A 17,654-nucleotide genomic window follows, 5' to 3' on the forward strand; every position below is an offset into this window, starting at 1 on the left:
GGGCCACACTGAGTCAACAGAAATGGTCTTGGGGCAAACGGCAAGTGAGGACCAAAAAAAAAAAAAAAAAAAGGTCTCACATTAACTAAAGAGCAAAAATAAAAAAGAGACCCCAGGTTTATGCGGACTAATGTGGCTGTAAATAAATTACTAAGTGCATAATATCTCATTCTAATTATTTAAAAAACAGTTAAATCTAACATCTTAGTTTATTTGTAAAAAAAATTAACAGGTACACACCTTGGGTCTAATCCCCTCTAATAGTGCAATAATTTACTACAGTAAAGTCTTAATTGCACATGGCAACTGAAATCAAACATCTATTTCATAAATAGTAGCTGAGTAACTAAATATTTAACTATAGGTGTAGTCTTATAGTCATGTGTGTTACAAAAATATGATGAGGCACTGTAAAATAAGCAATGAATAAGCTATGATTGTTGCACTCTTGTTCAAAATTGTAATAAAATGTGACTGTCTCTAGCTATAGGACCTCCTGAATGAAGGACTTTATAGCAATAACAGCATCCCTTTCGGCACAGCTGCCCCAAATGATGCATTAGATATGTGTGCAGAATCAAACTTAATACTGCTTGGTGACATTGTGGCAAATTGCCTGGGAAGTAGCAGTTCAGCTGTCATTAAGAAAATATACAGGATGGGGTTAGTAGTAGAGGAGCCTGAGAATCACTGGAAGGGTCTTCTCAAAATTTTGGTAAAAGGAAACTAGGGTATTTACTAACTATTTGAAGGGACACTAGGTAGTGATTTTTTTCCTTCCTTGTCCCTAGTAAAATAGTCAAGAGCTGTTCATCCTTCTATGAGTGGCCATCCTGTCTGCAATAACAGCGCTCAGGCATTTTTATACAGAATCAAAGATGCTACCTTATTAGATGAAGTAGTGTCCTTATTCAATCAAGTCTTCTCAAACCTACCCAATGAACCTGCACCCCTTTGAACTAAGAGGGTTACAGCAAACCTAGCACCATGGCTAACTAGGTCAACTAGACAGCTACTTTAACAGGGGATCATGCACAGAAAATATGGTCCAAAAATAAGAACCTGGGTACCTTCCTAAATTTTACACACCTTAAATGCCTAGTAAAACAGCACATTAACAATGACAAAAAATATTTCACTAACTAACTCTAAACTACTCTGGTCTAAAATACAAACATTACTCCATCCCAGGCAAAGACCCCCAATACAAACTACACTGAAAATATAGCCACCCAGTTCAACTTGCGCCGTTAACCTCCATCCTAGCTCTCACCAAAGATGACTAATCAATTTTGAAAGCAGGACAGTGCTGGGTTAATTTGGCAGATAACCCAGAATGCCAGTGGCGAACATCTACTGTTACAGGTGGGTAAGATTTCTGCAACTGTACTTTCCATCCTATGGATAGGTCTGTTTTGGTCAGGGAGGGAGGAAAGGCCAAAAGTGATCCTAACTTCACCTTTTTAGCCAAGGCAGCATTGGTTCCCACTGCTACACAGCGTGAGCAATGACTAACTATTTACTGCCAAGGCAGGTAGATATTTTGTCTCAGTACAAGTTAACCACCATCCACCCCAGCTTGAGAACTATAAGATTAAAAGCATGAATGATCTGGTCCTTATTTCTTAGGGAAATCCTTTAAACAGGAAGGCTTAGCCATTCTAAAAGAAGCTAGAATGCCAACAAAGTGAGGAGGTCGTTCCTTTCAAAATGGAAGAGATTCTCTGTGTGGTGCCAGACCAAATTACCCTTGATTTTATTGTACATGGCAGAACGTTTTTTTCAAAAAGCATCTCTTAATTCTTTAAGATTCGTCTCTGCAGTTTCTGCCTGCATTTCTGTGCATTCCCCTCTTCTATCCAGCTGTCTGATCCTTAGGAGCATCATCCATCTCAGGCCCCTGAGAACAGCTGCTCCTCCATCCTGGGACCTTATCTTGATGAAGATTATTTTCCCACCTTTTGAATTGACAGGATCTGCAGATTTGAAGTTTTTAACTTGGAGAACTGCTTTCTTGATAGCAGTCATTTCAGCTAGGAGAAGTTCAGAGTTTCAGGCTGTCATGTGCATGAAGCCTTCCCACAGGTTTCATTCTTATGGGGTACACCTGAAGTGTTAACCCATCCTTTTTGTCTAAGGTTGTTACTGTGAACTCACTGAATCAAACTATTCAATTTCTTTTTCCCCAAGCCACAAAGCAAGGGAGAGATGGCTCATCACACTTTGAATGTCCTTGGGTAACTAGGATTTTACTTTGCCCGGACAAAGCATTTTAGAAAATCAGACTATACTATTTTTAGCTTTTGCATCTGAACAATCAGGCAGCCCTGTTAGGACAAGGCCATCCCCATACGCATTTCAAATTTTGCTAGAAACATCATGGATATAAGGTTCCACAGCATACTGTGACTCACTCCACTAGAGCTGCAACAACAACTACAACCTGTAATAAGGGTATATCTGCCAAGGAAATCTGGAGGCAGCCACTTGATCTCCTGTTCACACTTTTACCAGACATTGTAAAATTTCCTTTTCTAAGCTGTGTTTTGTCCTCAATTTCACAGGGCCCCCCACCCCCCCGATTCCCATAGCACAAAATAATAATACACTACAATTCATCCTCAAGCCAGCTCCACTACATTAATCAAAAGTTACCTACTAACTAAAGTTTAAGCTTTACTTACCTTTTGCTATGTTGTAGTGTAGTTGGTGTGTACTCCGAAATAAAATATAATTAAATCCTCTCTCCACGATCCTCGCTCCTTCCTTCAGCTTTAGCTTTAAAAAACGACCGAACGGTGTTTTCGCGCATGCACATACCAGTGGAAAGCTGGTATGAAAAAGCGTGAAAAAAAGTTGGCGCATGCATAACAGCAAAATGCAGCGGACAGAAAAAAAGTTAAATTAAAATTAAATTTACATTTAAGGGTCGCGGGCCGCATGGAAGAGCACTGAGGGCCGCATGCGGCCCGTGGGCCGTGGGTTGGACACTCCTGTTTCAGAGAATTATAATACCCAGCAATCATATCATTATATTTCTCTAGCAATATAAGTAATTTAAGCAATAATTATAATTAATGGATGTTCGTTTTTACCATGTAATAGTAATATTAATTTAATTTGCAAGCACAACAGTGGTTTTATTCAAAAATTAAGAAAATGGTGTGTAATTATTTTCCAATGTTTGGTTATTGCTTTATTTATAACTAATTTATTTTAAGACAGAAGGAACCTGGAGCATTAAATAGGACTACATGCTCAGTTAGTTTAAATTTATCTAACCTTAGTGCTTGTGCAAATGACTGAAATTTAAGCCACAAGTTTTTATAGACAGATTGGTTTTGTCAAAGGCAGGTCATGCCTGTTAAACCTGGTGGACTTCTTGAAAAACATCAGCAGAGCCATAGATGACGGCATATCTGTGCATACAGCCTACCTTGACTTGCCAAGGCCTTCAACACAATCCCACATATGGGCATCATTGATAAACTCTCCCAGTTGAATATCAACCCTTATGTCATCAAATGGGGTGCTAACTGGCTCACCAACAGATCACACTCAATCATAATTGAGGACTTTACCTCAACCTACAGACCTGTTACCAGTGGGGTTCCGCAGGGGTCAGTGCTGGGCCCCCTACTTTCTGGAATATACTTCTCAGAAGTTTGGGCAAAAATAGAGGGGCTGTGGCTGACTAAGTTTGCTGATGACTGCAAATTAGGTGCAATTATTGAATCCCCAAACAATGTCAATATACTTCAAGAGGGACTTATACAAACCAATGATTGGTGACAAAGCCAAGGACTCAAACTCAATGCTAAAAATGCATTATCATCCCCTGCTGTAAAAACGATATCCCTGCAGAGTATCATATAAATAATATCCTAAGTAACAAGTCAGTAGTAAGAGACTTGGAAACATAAGCTGACCGATGCCTAAACTTTGATCACTGTGTTTCTACTGTGGTAAGGAAAGCATTCTATGCTGCACACCCCATTAGCAAGGGCATTGCCTCAAGAGCAAAAGAGATCATAACTCTCCTTGTACTCAACCCTCATCAGGCCAGTAATTTAGTACAATGCTCCCTTTTGGTATGTACCTTACCAGGCACCTGCAGCAACTTAAGAGACTTCAGATATTTCTAACCAGGAAAATTCAGGGTCTCCAGCACATCATGTATTGACAGACTGAAGTCACTGTCACTGTACTTAGTCATGTACAGACTACTTAGAGGAGACTTGTGCCTGGTCTACAGAGCAATCTTGGATCCAAACCTAATGGAAATGTTGCACTTCTGCAAGTCAAATGGGACAAGGGTCACCCACTCCACGGACCTTAACCTATCCTGCGACATAAACAGGATCTGCTGGGGAGACAGATATGTCTCTCAGAGGTTGCCACTTCTCTGGAATAGGCTACCATTTCACATCAAACAGATTCCCTGTATGACCCTGTTTAAGCGTAGCCTGGATGAATGGATGAGAAACCTTAAATTCCTGCTGGAGATTTCACCTATGACTCTCCTAGATATGGGCAGTCATTGCTAACTAAGATCTCTAATTTTGGCAAGATCATTTATATTGGGTTTTTCTAGTATTATACTGGGTACAAACAGCTAGACTTATAAAGACCTTTGGGTCAATAGCCCACTAACCACCTATGAACCTATAAAAATATGTTGCAAATCAGCTTTGATCCTTGAATTACACCTCTAGCAACAACAGTTGTCCTTATTATACATTTCCCCAAATTTATGAACAGTACAGAATACTGCATGTATAAACTTCCAGGTAAAAATTTAAAACCGAAGTAGACTTTTTGACCGAGCTTAAATCTATGATCATGGCCATATCTGTAAAATTTGGAAAATTGATTTGTTTCAGGTAAGTCCATTTAATATTACTAGATAAAATTCAGTGGGTCTTTTTTCGTTAGTACAGTGAGATTTTATACAATTCAGTAAAACTTGAAAAGAGTTTACCTTTTACCTTTTTTCTCATTGCTCTACCAAACTTGCCCAATGGCTCTCCTACCTTTAAACAAACAAGTCAGTCATTCTATTAGGGTTAGAGACAGGCATTCTCATGCTAGGTGAGAGTCCTTTATCCCATTTGTCCCTGCCGGGGTTATCTAATTAGCCCATTCATTCCTCCAATGGCAAGAGTCTAGCAGGGAGTGGGCCATTTTTGGGTTATTCAGAGCAGCCTACTCCCCACTTAGAGCTCTTCTTCCTTGCAGCAGCTCTTTCAAGATCCACGTAAGTGTTATGTTACTGCAGGAATCACTTCTTTGCGTGCTGAGTTCTCCAGCCAGTGCACTCTGCACTGAGGCAGCATGTGCTCATCAGTCCCCTGCCATGCTGAGTTCTCCAGCCAGTGCACTCTGCACTGAGGCAGCATGTGCTCATCAGTCCCCTGCCATGCTGAGTTCTCCAGCCAGTGCACTCTGCACTCAGGCAGCATGTGCTCATCAGTCCCCTGCCATGCTGAGTTCTCCAGCCAGTGCACTCTGCACTGAGGCAGCATGTGCTCATCAGTCCCCTGCCATGCTGAGTTCTCCAGCCAGTGCACTCTGCACTGAGGCAGCATGTGCTCATCAGTCCCCTGCCATGCTGAGTTCTCCAGCCAGTGCACTCTGCACTGAGGCAGCATGTGCTCATCAGTCCCCTGCCATGCTGAGTTCTCCAGCCAGTGCACTCTGCACTGAGGCAGCATGTGCTCATCAGTCCCCTGCCATGCTGAGTTCTCCAGCCAGTGCACTCTGCACTGAGGCAGCATGTGCTCATCAGTCCCCTGCCATGCTGAGTTCTCCAGCCAGTGCACTCTGCACTCAGGCAGCATGTGCTCATCAGCCCCCTGCCATGCTGAGTTCTCCAGCCAGTGCACTCTGCACTGAGGCAGCATGTGCTCATCAGTCCCCTGCCATGCTGAGTTCTCCAGCCAGTGCACTCTGCACTGAGGCAGCATGTGCTCATCAGTCCCCTGCCATGCTGAGTTCTCCAGCCAGTGCACTCTGCACTGAGGCAGCATGTGCTCATCAGCCCCTGCTCCAAAGGTGTTGTATACATACTACTCCCACTAAGTGGCACCCAAGCAATAAGTCAGAGACACTTTTTTTTCCCTCAGGAAGGGTGAGCCAGTTCTGGCTACTCATTCTTATCCTCTCCACCCTGGCTGTGTCAGCTCTCACCTTCGGCTCTATTTCTGTCTTGTTTTCTATTTTTGAAGTTATATACAGCCTAACACCTTGAGCAAGTAACCATTTATTGGAATATAGTCCATATCTATGAATTATATTATCTCTTGATAAGCTAATTGCTCCCTTATTCATTCATAGGAGCTCCAATATCTATCCTCATGTTGGAAACCAAAAGATGGACAGTATCTTTGACCCTGTGACATATCTCTCATAGGATCATAGAATCATAGGAAGTTAGTAGGCTAATGTCCCTAGGGCCCTTACAAGCTTAGCCAAGTTCTACTTCTTAGCACACAATATATGGACACAGCCAAAAATATCAGGGGGACAAAGGTCCAAAATCAGTGACAGATTTTAAATACTGCTCTCATTAATGTAGAACGTTGATATAATAAGAGGTTTTGCTTTTCCATGCATTTTCCCAAGGCTACGAAATCTGAAACATGAATGTCTCTCATTATTTAGTGATGTCAATCCTCAGTGGTTTGCCAGAAAACCACAAATTTTATGAGGAACAGACCAAAAATATGAGGCAAAAATCTGGACCTTCTGCAAAATCTGGACAGTTGAGAGGTATGCAGCTTAAGGATGCCAGTGGAACTCAGATGACCAACAGAATATAGGACAGTATGGAACTGTGGGAACCATAATAGTCAGCCAATTGAGGTGTTCCAGTACTGGAACTAAATGAGTGCTGTGGGCCAAGACCATGACATTAACCATGCCCAGGTGTGCTGACTGCCATGGCTAGGGATGACACTTATTAGGCAACTGTTTGTGCTAATGCACTGCTCCAGAATAGCATATAAATGCTACACATAAACACTTTTCTGCTGTTGTATGTAGCTAACCTCCTTCTTCTAACTCATGTATGTCCATCTTTTCCCTCCATCCCTATCTCATTTAACATCCCTGTCTCTGTATCTTCTGTCTCATGTTCCACTGCATACCAATACTCTTTATATAACAAACATACTGATATCCAAAACTACATCTGCCTCTACAAACCCTAAGCTACTTACTTTACAAGTGAAAAACTCACATCTTACAATATTTAAAGGACATAACATCCTAACAATTTCTAACATATCTCTAAACATATATTTCTCTCTATTTAGTAATTTATACATGTTTGATTCACAATGTAAAATACCACAATGTTGCCATGGCCTGTAGTGGCACAGTAGTGGGCATTTACCACTACCTTATGGATGCACCGATTGATGTTGCATGGGCTACAAATGACCCCAGCAAGCATATTTTCTTCAGGTTCGTATACACCATATCATTCTGCATGTGCTACAGGTCATCCCACAGTCCATGCAGTATTTGTTTGATGTCAGGGTGGCCACACTGTATGCTTAACATCTTTAATTATGCGTGTAGTGACTGATTCTGCCTGGAACATTGACCTGCACATCCACTGACTGGTACGAAGTACCATACTCAAGTCAGGAAAGACTAGGTGTCATGGTGTCAGTGGTACCTCTCTCTGAAGTGAAAGCATGCACATCAAGGGCAGTATGGCAGATAGATACTATCCATGGTGGTGACTCTTATGTAGCCTTGATGGGGCTCACTCTGATAGAATTTCCAGCACTAAACAAAGGGGATGCTGGAGGCTCAGCCTCCCCCCACCCTCCTCATCATCACCTGATTTGCAGGGAGAGGACAATGTGTATTTTTGTTTTTTGGCTCTTCAGTTGAAGAACTGAAGGGGGTGTGCACTAGATGAACCAGCTCCAGCTCTGCCCTTGGCTATATCACGTACTAGGTCTTCTCCACTGAATTCCAGTTCATTACTTGCTCAACATAATCTCCTGCAACATGGTGGCTGTGATTTTTAGTGCACTACAATGGGCCTTGTAGCATGATGATTATGCTAACGAGGTTACTTAGTGCAGTCATTCCGGAATTATTGCCATATTGCATTGTGCTATCACACCCAGGCAACACACACAAGCCCATTCCTTCCTGTGCCTGGGATAATGGTATACATGCACACTGTGCTTATGCATAGAGAAAATGAAGCTCATAGTGCTTCCCTGTGCTAGTGATAGTTCTGGGAAAGCAGTGTTGCTACCTGAAATTTCAGTGTCCATAATGTGCAGCCATGTGAACAAGTTTACAGTTTTGTTCCTTTTTAAAATCTGTAGTGTAGGTATGGCATCTTTGGGTGCTGGGTTCAGCAGGGCTCCTATCCAGTCATTTTTCATCTGCATTGCAGATCCTTAGTATCACCTACTGTCCATCTGTGATGGCCCCTTATATAAAGTTGATGCCCCGTACCAACTTGCCAAACTTGCCAAGAAGATGAGTGATGCCAATGGCATATATAATTCTGGCACACAGTGCAATCATCACAAAGTGCCCTGCAGAGATGCCACTCTGACCTGCTCCACCAATGGGAGGCAGATGTTAAGGAAAGTCTGCAAATATCTTACACTACAAGCTGTATATAAGTATTGTTATTTGTTTAATTTCTACCTATCATCTGTTAGTTTAATTATCTTCTGCTGGCAGGTTCACAATGTATACACTGTACTAACAAGTTTCCTCTTTCTTTTACAGTGTATGAGGAGGTAACCTTCCACCGATAGGCCTATCCAAGAGGTCTTAACAGACTGTTCAGGTTGTGGGGTATGTATACTATGTCCATGTCTGTCAAGTGAAATTGTCACAGAAATACATGCTAATGCATTGTATTTTTCTCTTTCTGATTTTGACTCCTCCTCCTATAGGTTTACCTGTGGTGCAGAATAAGGAGTGTTGGTGGTGGCCACCTGGGTCTGCTCCTGGTGGAGAATCTAATGCTGGGTCACCAACTGTCACCAGGCCTGCATCTCATAGTGAGAGATGAAGGTCACACTGCTGAATGTTACCTGGAGGGCTCACTGGTGGCAGAGGCTCCTCTTCTGAGAACTGACTAGAGGGGGTCCCCTTGGTCATCTAGCATCAGGTGTAGTGGCTGGTCATGTCTAAGGTGTGCAAGCAGCTGGACTCCTGCAATAGGACCATAGACTTCCTTCTGGTGTGGTTGATAGAGTCATGTGACCATCAAGCTACTAGAGTTGAGCCTGTCCATGATGCCAAATATTTAAGTGACTGATGTCTGGGAGAGATCTTCTCTGAGCTGGTCAGACAAGCCATCTCTAGCCCACCCTACACCTCATAATGGTGTTTCCCCTTCCTTATGAGTCACTGCCCATACCCTGTTTGTAGTCCAAACTCCCCATAAACAGACTTCCTTCTTCTGTTAGGTATACATACCTACACTGTTGTCCCCACCTTTTGTGCCCAAACCACCCATGTCAGTCTCTCTCTGCATTTTATGTTTGTTTTTTTTCAGAACTTGCTACATTCTCCATTCCCTTCACACACAAGCTGCTTATTACTATCCTGTCTACCTTCTTCATAAAAAAAAGTAAAATGGACACTTGTCCCAATAAAACCCCACCCATCTTTCTTTATGGTTACCCTTGTGATTGCTCCTCTGATTCCTCTTGCCCATTTATTCTTTCCCATCTTTCATTTTCTTCTCAATTTATATGAGGAACTAAGATGGCACTTTTTTTTGCTGACTCAGTGTGGCCTACTCACAATGCTCATGTTGCAGCTATGAGCTGCATCACTGAGTGTGTGAAAGTTTATAGCCTTGGACACACCACTTTATTTCTTGTCATATCAGACACATGATGACCACCAGAAGCATGGCCCCTTAGCTACAGTTTAATAGCATAACTACTGCCAGTATTGTGGCTGCTCTGCTTTTCTATGCAGCCCTTTTCCCTGAATACTGGCATTGTGCTGGTCCTACTACATATCTAAGCAGCATCAGGCTACATTGTGTTACAACCCTGTTGATATTTAGCTCTGAGCAGTGGCCTTTCAAATCTTTCTAAATATCCCGTCTTCTATCACCTAAAAATCAGCTCATGTTAGAGAGCAAATGGCAATCTGTTTAGGCATGTAGACTTAGCAGATGATTTACTAATGGTAGCTGAATCATCCAGGCAGGGAATACAGTTAGCTCAGTAGTAATGGCACAGACAGTGCTCAAATAAATGGTTTATACATAGTTACTAGGCATGTGGACCAGGATATCTCTGAGGAGCCTAAATCAATTTCCAATTGTTGAAAAGCAGTATCTGGTTAAGTGACTTGCACAGAGTCACACAATTAGCAAATGGAGGCTGCAAGAATCAAATCCCAGACTATAGGAAGCAGCTTGTTAACAGCTCATAGCCTTAATCTTCTAATTAACTTCCACACCTTTACAGAGAGTTTCTAAACTTGCCAGTTGAGCAGAAGCACTGGCAGCAATTCGATGTTTCAAAACCTACAACTCATTAGGCTATTTTAGGTTATCTCTTTGGCCAGACCCACTTTATTATTATCTAAACAGAGACTTGCATCCCAAATGCCCATTGTCCACCACCCACTTTGATGCCAGTGGACATGAACTGGGAGAGACAGGGCTTAAGGAAACAAATGTTACTCCTTGTGGATGATGGCACACCTAGTCTGTATCATATTGTACCTCTGGGAATGAATGGGCTGTAGGCAGAAATGAATAGGCCAATAGTGTGGCCAGGAGTGATGGCTCAATTCTCAGAGGTGGGCCACAGCAAAACTACTGAGAAAAAAGTTACATTCAAAGCAACTTTCAGGTTAGCTAAGGATCCATTTGTTCATGCCAGGAGACTATGCAGTGGGGAAGATGTGGAGAGCCTTTCCGATATGCAGACTGGGCAGAAGATCCAGTAATGGCAGCCAGAAGAGTTCAAACATTGAATAAAGTCAGAATTAGACAAATATCATTGCTTATGGTTGAATTTAGCTCTTTCATTTAAACCCATGCAGAAAACAATGTGATTAAAGTTCTCAGACGATTGTTAATGCCCATGTTATTATCCTAGTGTATTCTCCACCAGTGGAATAAACTGCCTCTGCTCATTAAGAAAAGCAGTACCTTAACTATATTCAGTATTAAGTTAGAAAATTGGATGGACCCTAACAAATTCTACCAAGGCCTATCATGTATGAACTTCCTTGAGGCAAGGGGTAACTCTTGACATTGGATGTTCTGGACTAAACTTTTAATGTTCTGATAACTGACTGCTTAAATTCTATCTATGAACCTATGAACCCCTGAACCAGCAAAGAATTTGCTTCAGAAAAAGCTAAAAAAGGATAAGTGTGACCACTAAAAATGTTAAGTATAGGTGGAATTTATGATGTACCTTCAAGATCACCAGACCTCAGGTAGTAATTTAAAAGTTATTTAATGATAAGGCTTTTGGATCTAACAGGCACAACTGAATGAACTTTGACTAATCAGCCCTAGACTAGTCAATAAAACAAAAACACAAACAAAAAAGAACTTCATGAATGGACAATGGAGAAACATTTGGTTTCATAAGGGGATGAGGAAAGCCATGATGTGGAGAAATGCTCTGAACCAAATATGTCATTTATCTTGTTGCAATTAGCACAACCTTGTTAAAATACAGATCTAAATAGTATATATTCAATTATGCCTTTAAATTGATGGGGTGAGGGGAAGGAGTCAGAAGGAGATGCAAGTAGAGGATAGCAAAAATGGAACATAACATAGAGGGAGTATAATAAAAAAATGAAATAAGAATAATAAATGATGCAGTTAGGTGACAGCATAATGCAAAAGGATGAAGAGTAGAAAACTCTAGGCAAAAAGGAGATGAGACAATCGAGGGCAATGATGGATAGTGCTGGATGAATGGGAAGAAAAGTGAAGTTACAAGCAAGCAATAATGCCTGACAGGATGTGTGTTATTGTGGAAATGACACACACCCAGGGGTGGTCTAAGGCCCAGTGTCACAGATGGAGGGCTTCTACACCCCCTGGAAGAGCATTACTTGCACAATAACACACAGTCTGGAGGGCATTATTGGGCTTAGAGAATGGGCTATCTGAAAAAAATTGTTTTATATTTGTTTTTTAATACCATATGCTACTTTTTATAATATTTCTCATATAAAGTAGTTCATCTGCCTAATGAATCAAATCAAACTTGCTTTATTATGTAAAAGTAGTAAAAGTATTTTTCATAAAAAATATAAGGATATGCAAGTATTTAATATTTAGAAATGTGCACACACACACACACAAACACACAAAATCAAAAGTACAAACACACACACACACATTCAAAAAGACAAACATACACTCATATATATACATAAATTTAAACTCACAGAGTAATTAATAGCCACTTTATACCACTCCTCGCCTCCCTCCATTGTTTTTGCAGCAACATGTTTTTTTTAGTTAAGCACAGTCATAAAATAAAAAAGAGCTACTTAATTCTTAATTAATATTAATCAAACTAACTAACTCAATAAATAAATAAATTAATCCCTTCTTATAGACTGCCTTACAGTGTCACATTGTTTAGCGAGCTTGAACAAATGGTGGTTGTTTAGATTTTAATTGTTCCGAGCTTCACATGCAGCAGGCATTACCTGTACATTAACACATTAATGAGAATGTTCCTTCTCTAATTAAGGTGGTGATGACAGGTGTCCCATTCTTTAATTGGCAATAATGGCTTGAAAATTTAACACAACAGAGGTGACAGAAATATGGGTAAATGACAAAAGGAAATAGGGAATGAAGGCCTAGGGATGTTCATTTTTCAAATATAAAAGAAGGGACAGAATAGGTGGAGGACTGGCAGTTTATGTGCGATAAGGTATTAAATGTAAGTTACTAGAAGTCAGTGTGGAAATACAAAAGATGAAGAGGTTCAAGGAGCGAAAAATGTCACTTCCCTATTGGTCAGAATGACAGAAGAGAAGGAGAAAGATGATAGCTGGACATAAAGTGTCAGTCCATGGATTCAAAAATAGACAGGACAAAAAGATAAATGAAAAGATAAAATGATGAAGTAGGAGTTAGCCGGCTAGTGCAGTTGAAATGAAAGGCTAAAAAGAAGTACTGTAAGAGCGAACCTGCTAGTAGAGTCATAGGACATCTGACTTTGTTGAAGGTGGCTTGAGACTGACTCAGACACTGGAGTGCTAGCTAGGGGAGGGAGACTCAAGCCTACAGCTGTCATTTTTTCAAGGGTAGGATGTGGATTTTTGCCATATCTGAGCACCCCCTATTGGAAAATGGACGGTGATGTCAGCTCCTTGCACACTGCTTAGTTTCAGTGTGTGTGTGTGTGTGTGTGTGTGTGTGTGTGTGTGTGTGTGTGTATGAGTGTCTGTGTTTCTGTGCATCTGTGCATGTGATATGCATGAGGCATCACTGTATGTCCCAGACAGGGACCATTGATGCTCCATCTAAGTTGGTTTCTAAAGAAAAAAAATGAAAAATCCTCTCCTTGGCCACATTATGACTTACCCTGACTCTCTAAGTGTCAGTTGGAAAAAATGAGGGTCAATAAGGTGGGGAGGGAGGTTGCAACAACAACACATGATAGTGTTGGAAAAAAAAAGGCTGTCCTTATGTGAAACCTGAATCTTAAAGAGGGAGACTAGTGTTCCAGTAGTCCAAACTTATGAGGAAATCAAGCTAATAAAAACACTAGAACAGTTAGGAGATATACATATGTTATAGGAAGAAAATTCACACCTAATATCACACTTATTTCTCTGATGGACTTAGGCAGCTGTTAAATCGTGCCCAAACTAATATAAATCCCTCAAAATAACATCTAAGGTACGATAACTCATGGGATACATTTATGTTGCATGGCTGGGTTTTTAAAGGCCCCAGTGGTCATTAGCCTAGTATTCACCTATGAAGAAACAAAGAAATACCGAATTCTAGCTATAATGTTAAATATAGTTAGTTGGTAACTTGAGGTATGGGTGCCCCTTACAAAAAGTTATCATGTCACTGCATGGTTTCCTAACTGGCATGAAGAATGTACACTGCTGAAGAGAAAGAATATATGTGTCTGTAGAACTGCAGATTACAAACAATTGCAGTAGCTGTTTAAAGTGAGATTAAAGAGTAACCAACATGTAGATTAGTAGTAAGGAAGCTCTGCATACAGCCATAAGCAACAGTCTACAAAAAGAATATGGAAGACAGAAAGAAAAGACCAATTTAGATTATTAACAGAGAAGTACAGGAAAGAGCTCTTTGGCTAAAGTTTGGTACATTAATAACTGTTACTCAGAAGTGCAATTACAAAGTATCAAAAGGGCACTGAAACAGCAACTATCAAAACTCTCAGTTTCACTCTTAAAGCATTTCTGTATGGGGTTTGTACTCTACATCCCTCCATGTGAGGTGTCCACAGCATTCCCTTCTAGTATACTAACTCTGCGATTACTGTAAGTCAGGAGAAAGGCGAATTCCTCAAGATGCCATGATCTCAATTCATAATGAAAAAGGAGCAAGTCACACATCTGTAGATGTAGGTTAGATGTATCTTTCATAAATTAGTCATAATTAAGATTGGCATCCAAAAAAAGTTATGATTTTGTGGTTATAAAGGTGAGGAATGGTTGGAATTCATGCTAAGGTTTTGCATCAATTTTTATGAATAAGAAGTAATCGATGGTGACATATTACGATGATCCAAGAGCCAATGGCAGAGTCTCCCACCAGGTAGTAGACATGTATCCAAAGATGTAGTGAAAACATGTTTGCAGAAATTCCATGTAGGCAGGTAAAATTCAACCAAGGCTAAAAGGGTTATCATCATCCTTATGAAATGGGCTTGGAGAAGTTGCAAAACTGACCGTTGCTCATGATTCTGCCCCCTCCATATTTGTCTTACCTTGCCCAGAGGTAGGAGTAGTGTGACACGCAGAAGCATTTCCATTTATCACATCTCATAGGAAAGTGAGTCATTCAACTTAGCATACAAGCAGACTCACAGAGCCAGCATCTGATGTAAAATTGAGAAGTGTTTTCTTAGCAATCAGAAATTTCATAAGGATGATCTAATTTCCTGAACTTTTGGAATTATTCTTATTGGAAAAAAATTCAGAGCATTTTCACTATCAGTGCTTAATTTACTATGCAGAGGATGAAACACCAGAGACAATCCCTTTAGACTGTGGTTGAATTTTACCTATCTGCGTGGATTTTCTGAAAACCATTTTTTCACTACATCTTTGGATACTTGTCTACTGCCTGGTGGGAGACTGTGACATTGGTTCTTGGTTTGCATGGACATATTGGAATGATGTTATAAATGTATAATAGCAGAGATAACAGCTGTATCCACAACTTAGGAAGGAAGGAGAATGGGAACTTACAAAGGTCAAGGAACAAAGCCCTTATGACGTATCTCTCCAAGAATCAGAAGAAAAATAGAAAGTACACTAGCAGCCCCAATGACAAAAGTATTCAGCAAGTCACCTGGGGGTGGTGTACACCCAGAGGACTGAATAGATACTCTAATGATATCACTATATGAAGGGGAGCAATGATTGTCCCAGAAAATTACAAATTCATTAGCCTCAGCTCAGTAACAGGGAAGGTGATTGAAATATTGCTGAAAGGAAGTTCCTAAAGAGTAAATAATCTAGAGGATAAATGATAAATTCCAGCATGTTTGAGGCAAAACGTTTTTTTTTTTTCAGTCCAAAATGATCCATTTTTATAAATGGGATAAATGGGATCTGGACAAAGTTATCTTGTAAATATGGTATGTTTGGCCATCAGTACATTCTTTAACACATCCCAATAGAAAAGACCGACAGGAAGGCAGAAAGGGGAGGATTAGACAAAAAGCTAATAACCTTTAAAGAAGAGTGTCTGAATGACAGAAAACAAAACTGTTGTTAGAGAAAATGTTAGAAAGGCTGAATGACTTATCCCATTGACTGACAGAAGATGAGTGACTTGCTAGTCAGTAGGGGAACATTGCATTTCATATCAATTCCTATATACAGAAATTTGTTCTGTCTCCCTGCATATAGGATTGCAACTCTAGTTCAGTGCTCTCTCAGGATATGTAGGGAAGAATTCATCTTTATGCAGTTTCTCAGCACCTTTGGCATATTTTGTGCCGGTGACAGCTGTGCTGTTGGGCACACACTCTTGAATTAGTAGTCAGAGGAAAGTTCACTAAGGCACATTCACAAGCACTTCCCAAATGTGACTTTTTACATAAATGGGGTATTAGCAAAAATTCTTTACCTTTAGGGACTAGACCCTTAAATAAAGTGGTTGATGTATGCAAAGTGATTGAATTTACCTCCTTACAGTACAAAGAACTCACAAAGGAGTTATTTTTAAAGCAGCTTGTGAGATAGAAAAGATGATAAATGTAATAACAGCATAACATGGGTCATCTGAAGGTTGAAAAACATGAGAAATGTGTAATTCATACATTCTGAATGAGGCATGACTATAAACATTATAAAAGAAAATGTACAATGATTAATCAAGAATGCAGAAGCTGTGAAAAGAAATTAATTTGCAAAGTGCATAAAATGAGAAAGAGCATGAAATTTCACTCAAAAGAATGCATGTGGTCAAACAAAGTTATGAAACTGAATTGTTTGTGCTCATGATAATGAAAGAAAATGTTCAGAGAATTAATGGTGAACAAAAAAGTAGCTTTGAGAATATGTGACAGGAGGATGAGTTAGAAATCTGGACACAGAAGCTTAAAATTAATAAGCAAAATATTTAAATACCAGTGCAAAGTATAATGTAAAGTCTACTCAAATGATCAAAGATGTGAATCTGAAAGATAATAAACCGACATTGTCTCTTTGTAAACTGTTTATTTACTCAGGTGATCAAGTAAAACCACTGGGTCAAAAATTGCTTATGTATGAATATAAGGATAAAAAGCAAGCTCCAATTCTGGACAGTAAAAGTGAAAACTCCTACATGTTGAATTTGACTTTCCAGAAGCTTAATAATATAGTAAAAAGAATTTCCGAAAAGTCAAACGGCCAACACTCAGTTATCAGCATGTGAAATCTTTATTTTATAATCTAATGAACATCCAAAATGAGAGCAAATTCATAATTTCAAATCCAACACACAATTTCCATAAACATAAATATCAAATTAAATATGGAAATTGTGAGTTGGATTGGGTTATTTATCTAGCTATATGTACATGTCCTGTTTTTATGTTGGGCAGTCCTCTCGCCCATTAAAAACACATATTTCTGAACATTTTAGTGATGTCAGCTGCACCGTCAATCTGATGCCGTGTACAAACATACTATTAAGCATCCTACAGCTAAGTTTAATTATGTGGTAATAGAATTATGTTTAATAGAAAAGATAAGTCAGGCTGCCATGATATATTAAATAAGAACGAAAAAAGATGGATTATTAAATTAGGAGCACATTTTTTTGACTGGTCTTAATGAACATCTTTGAGCAACCAATGATAGGGAGATTGTTGTTATTTAAAGGGGGTGAGGATTATGTTTGCTTGTTGCTCTGATGAAGGTTTTCCTGCCGAAACCGGTTTGCTGAA

The sequence above is a fragment of the Protopterus annectens genome, chromosome 11.part0, assembly GCF_019279795.1.
Source record: "Protopterus annectens isolate FY-2018-M chromosome 11.part0, PAN1.0, whole genome shotgun sequence".
NCBI classification, from domain to species: domain Eukaryota; kingdom Metazoa; phylum Chordata; order Ceratodontiformes; family Protopteridae; genus Protopterus; species Protopterus annectens.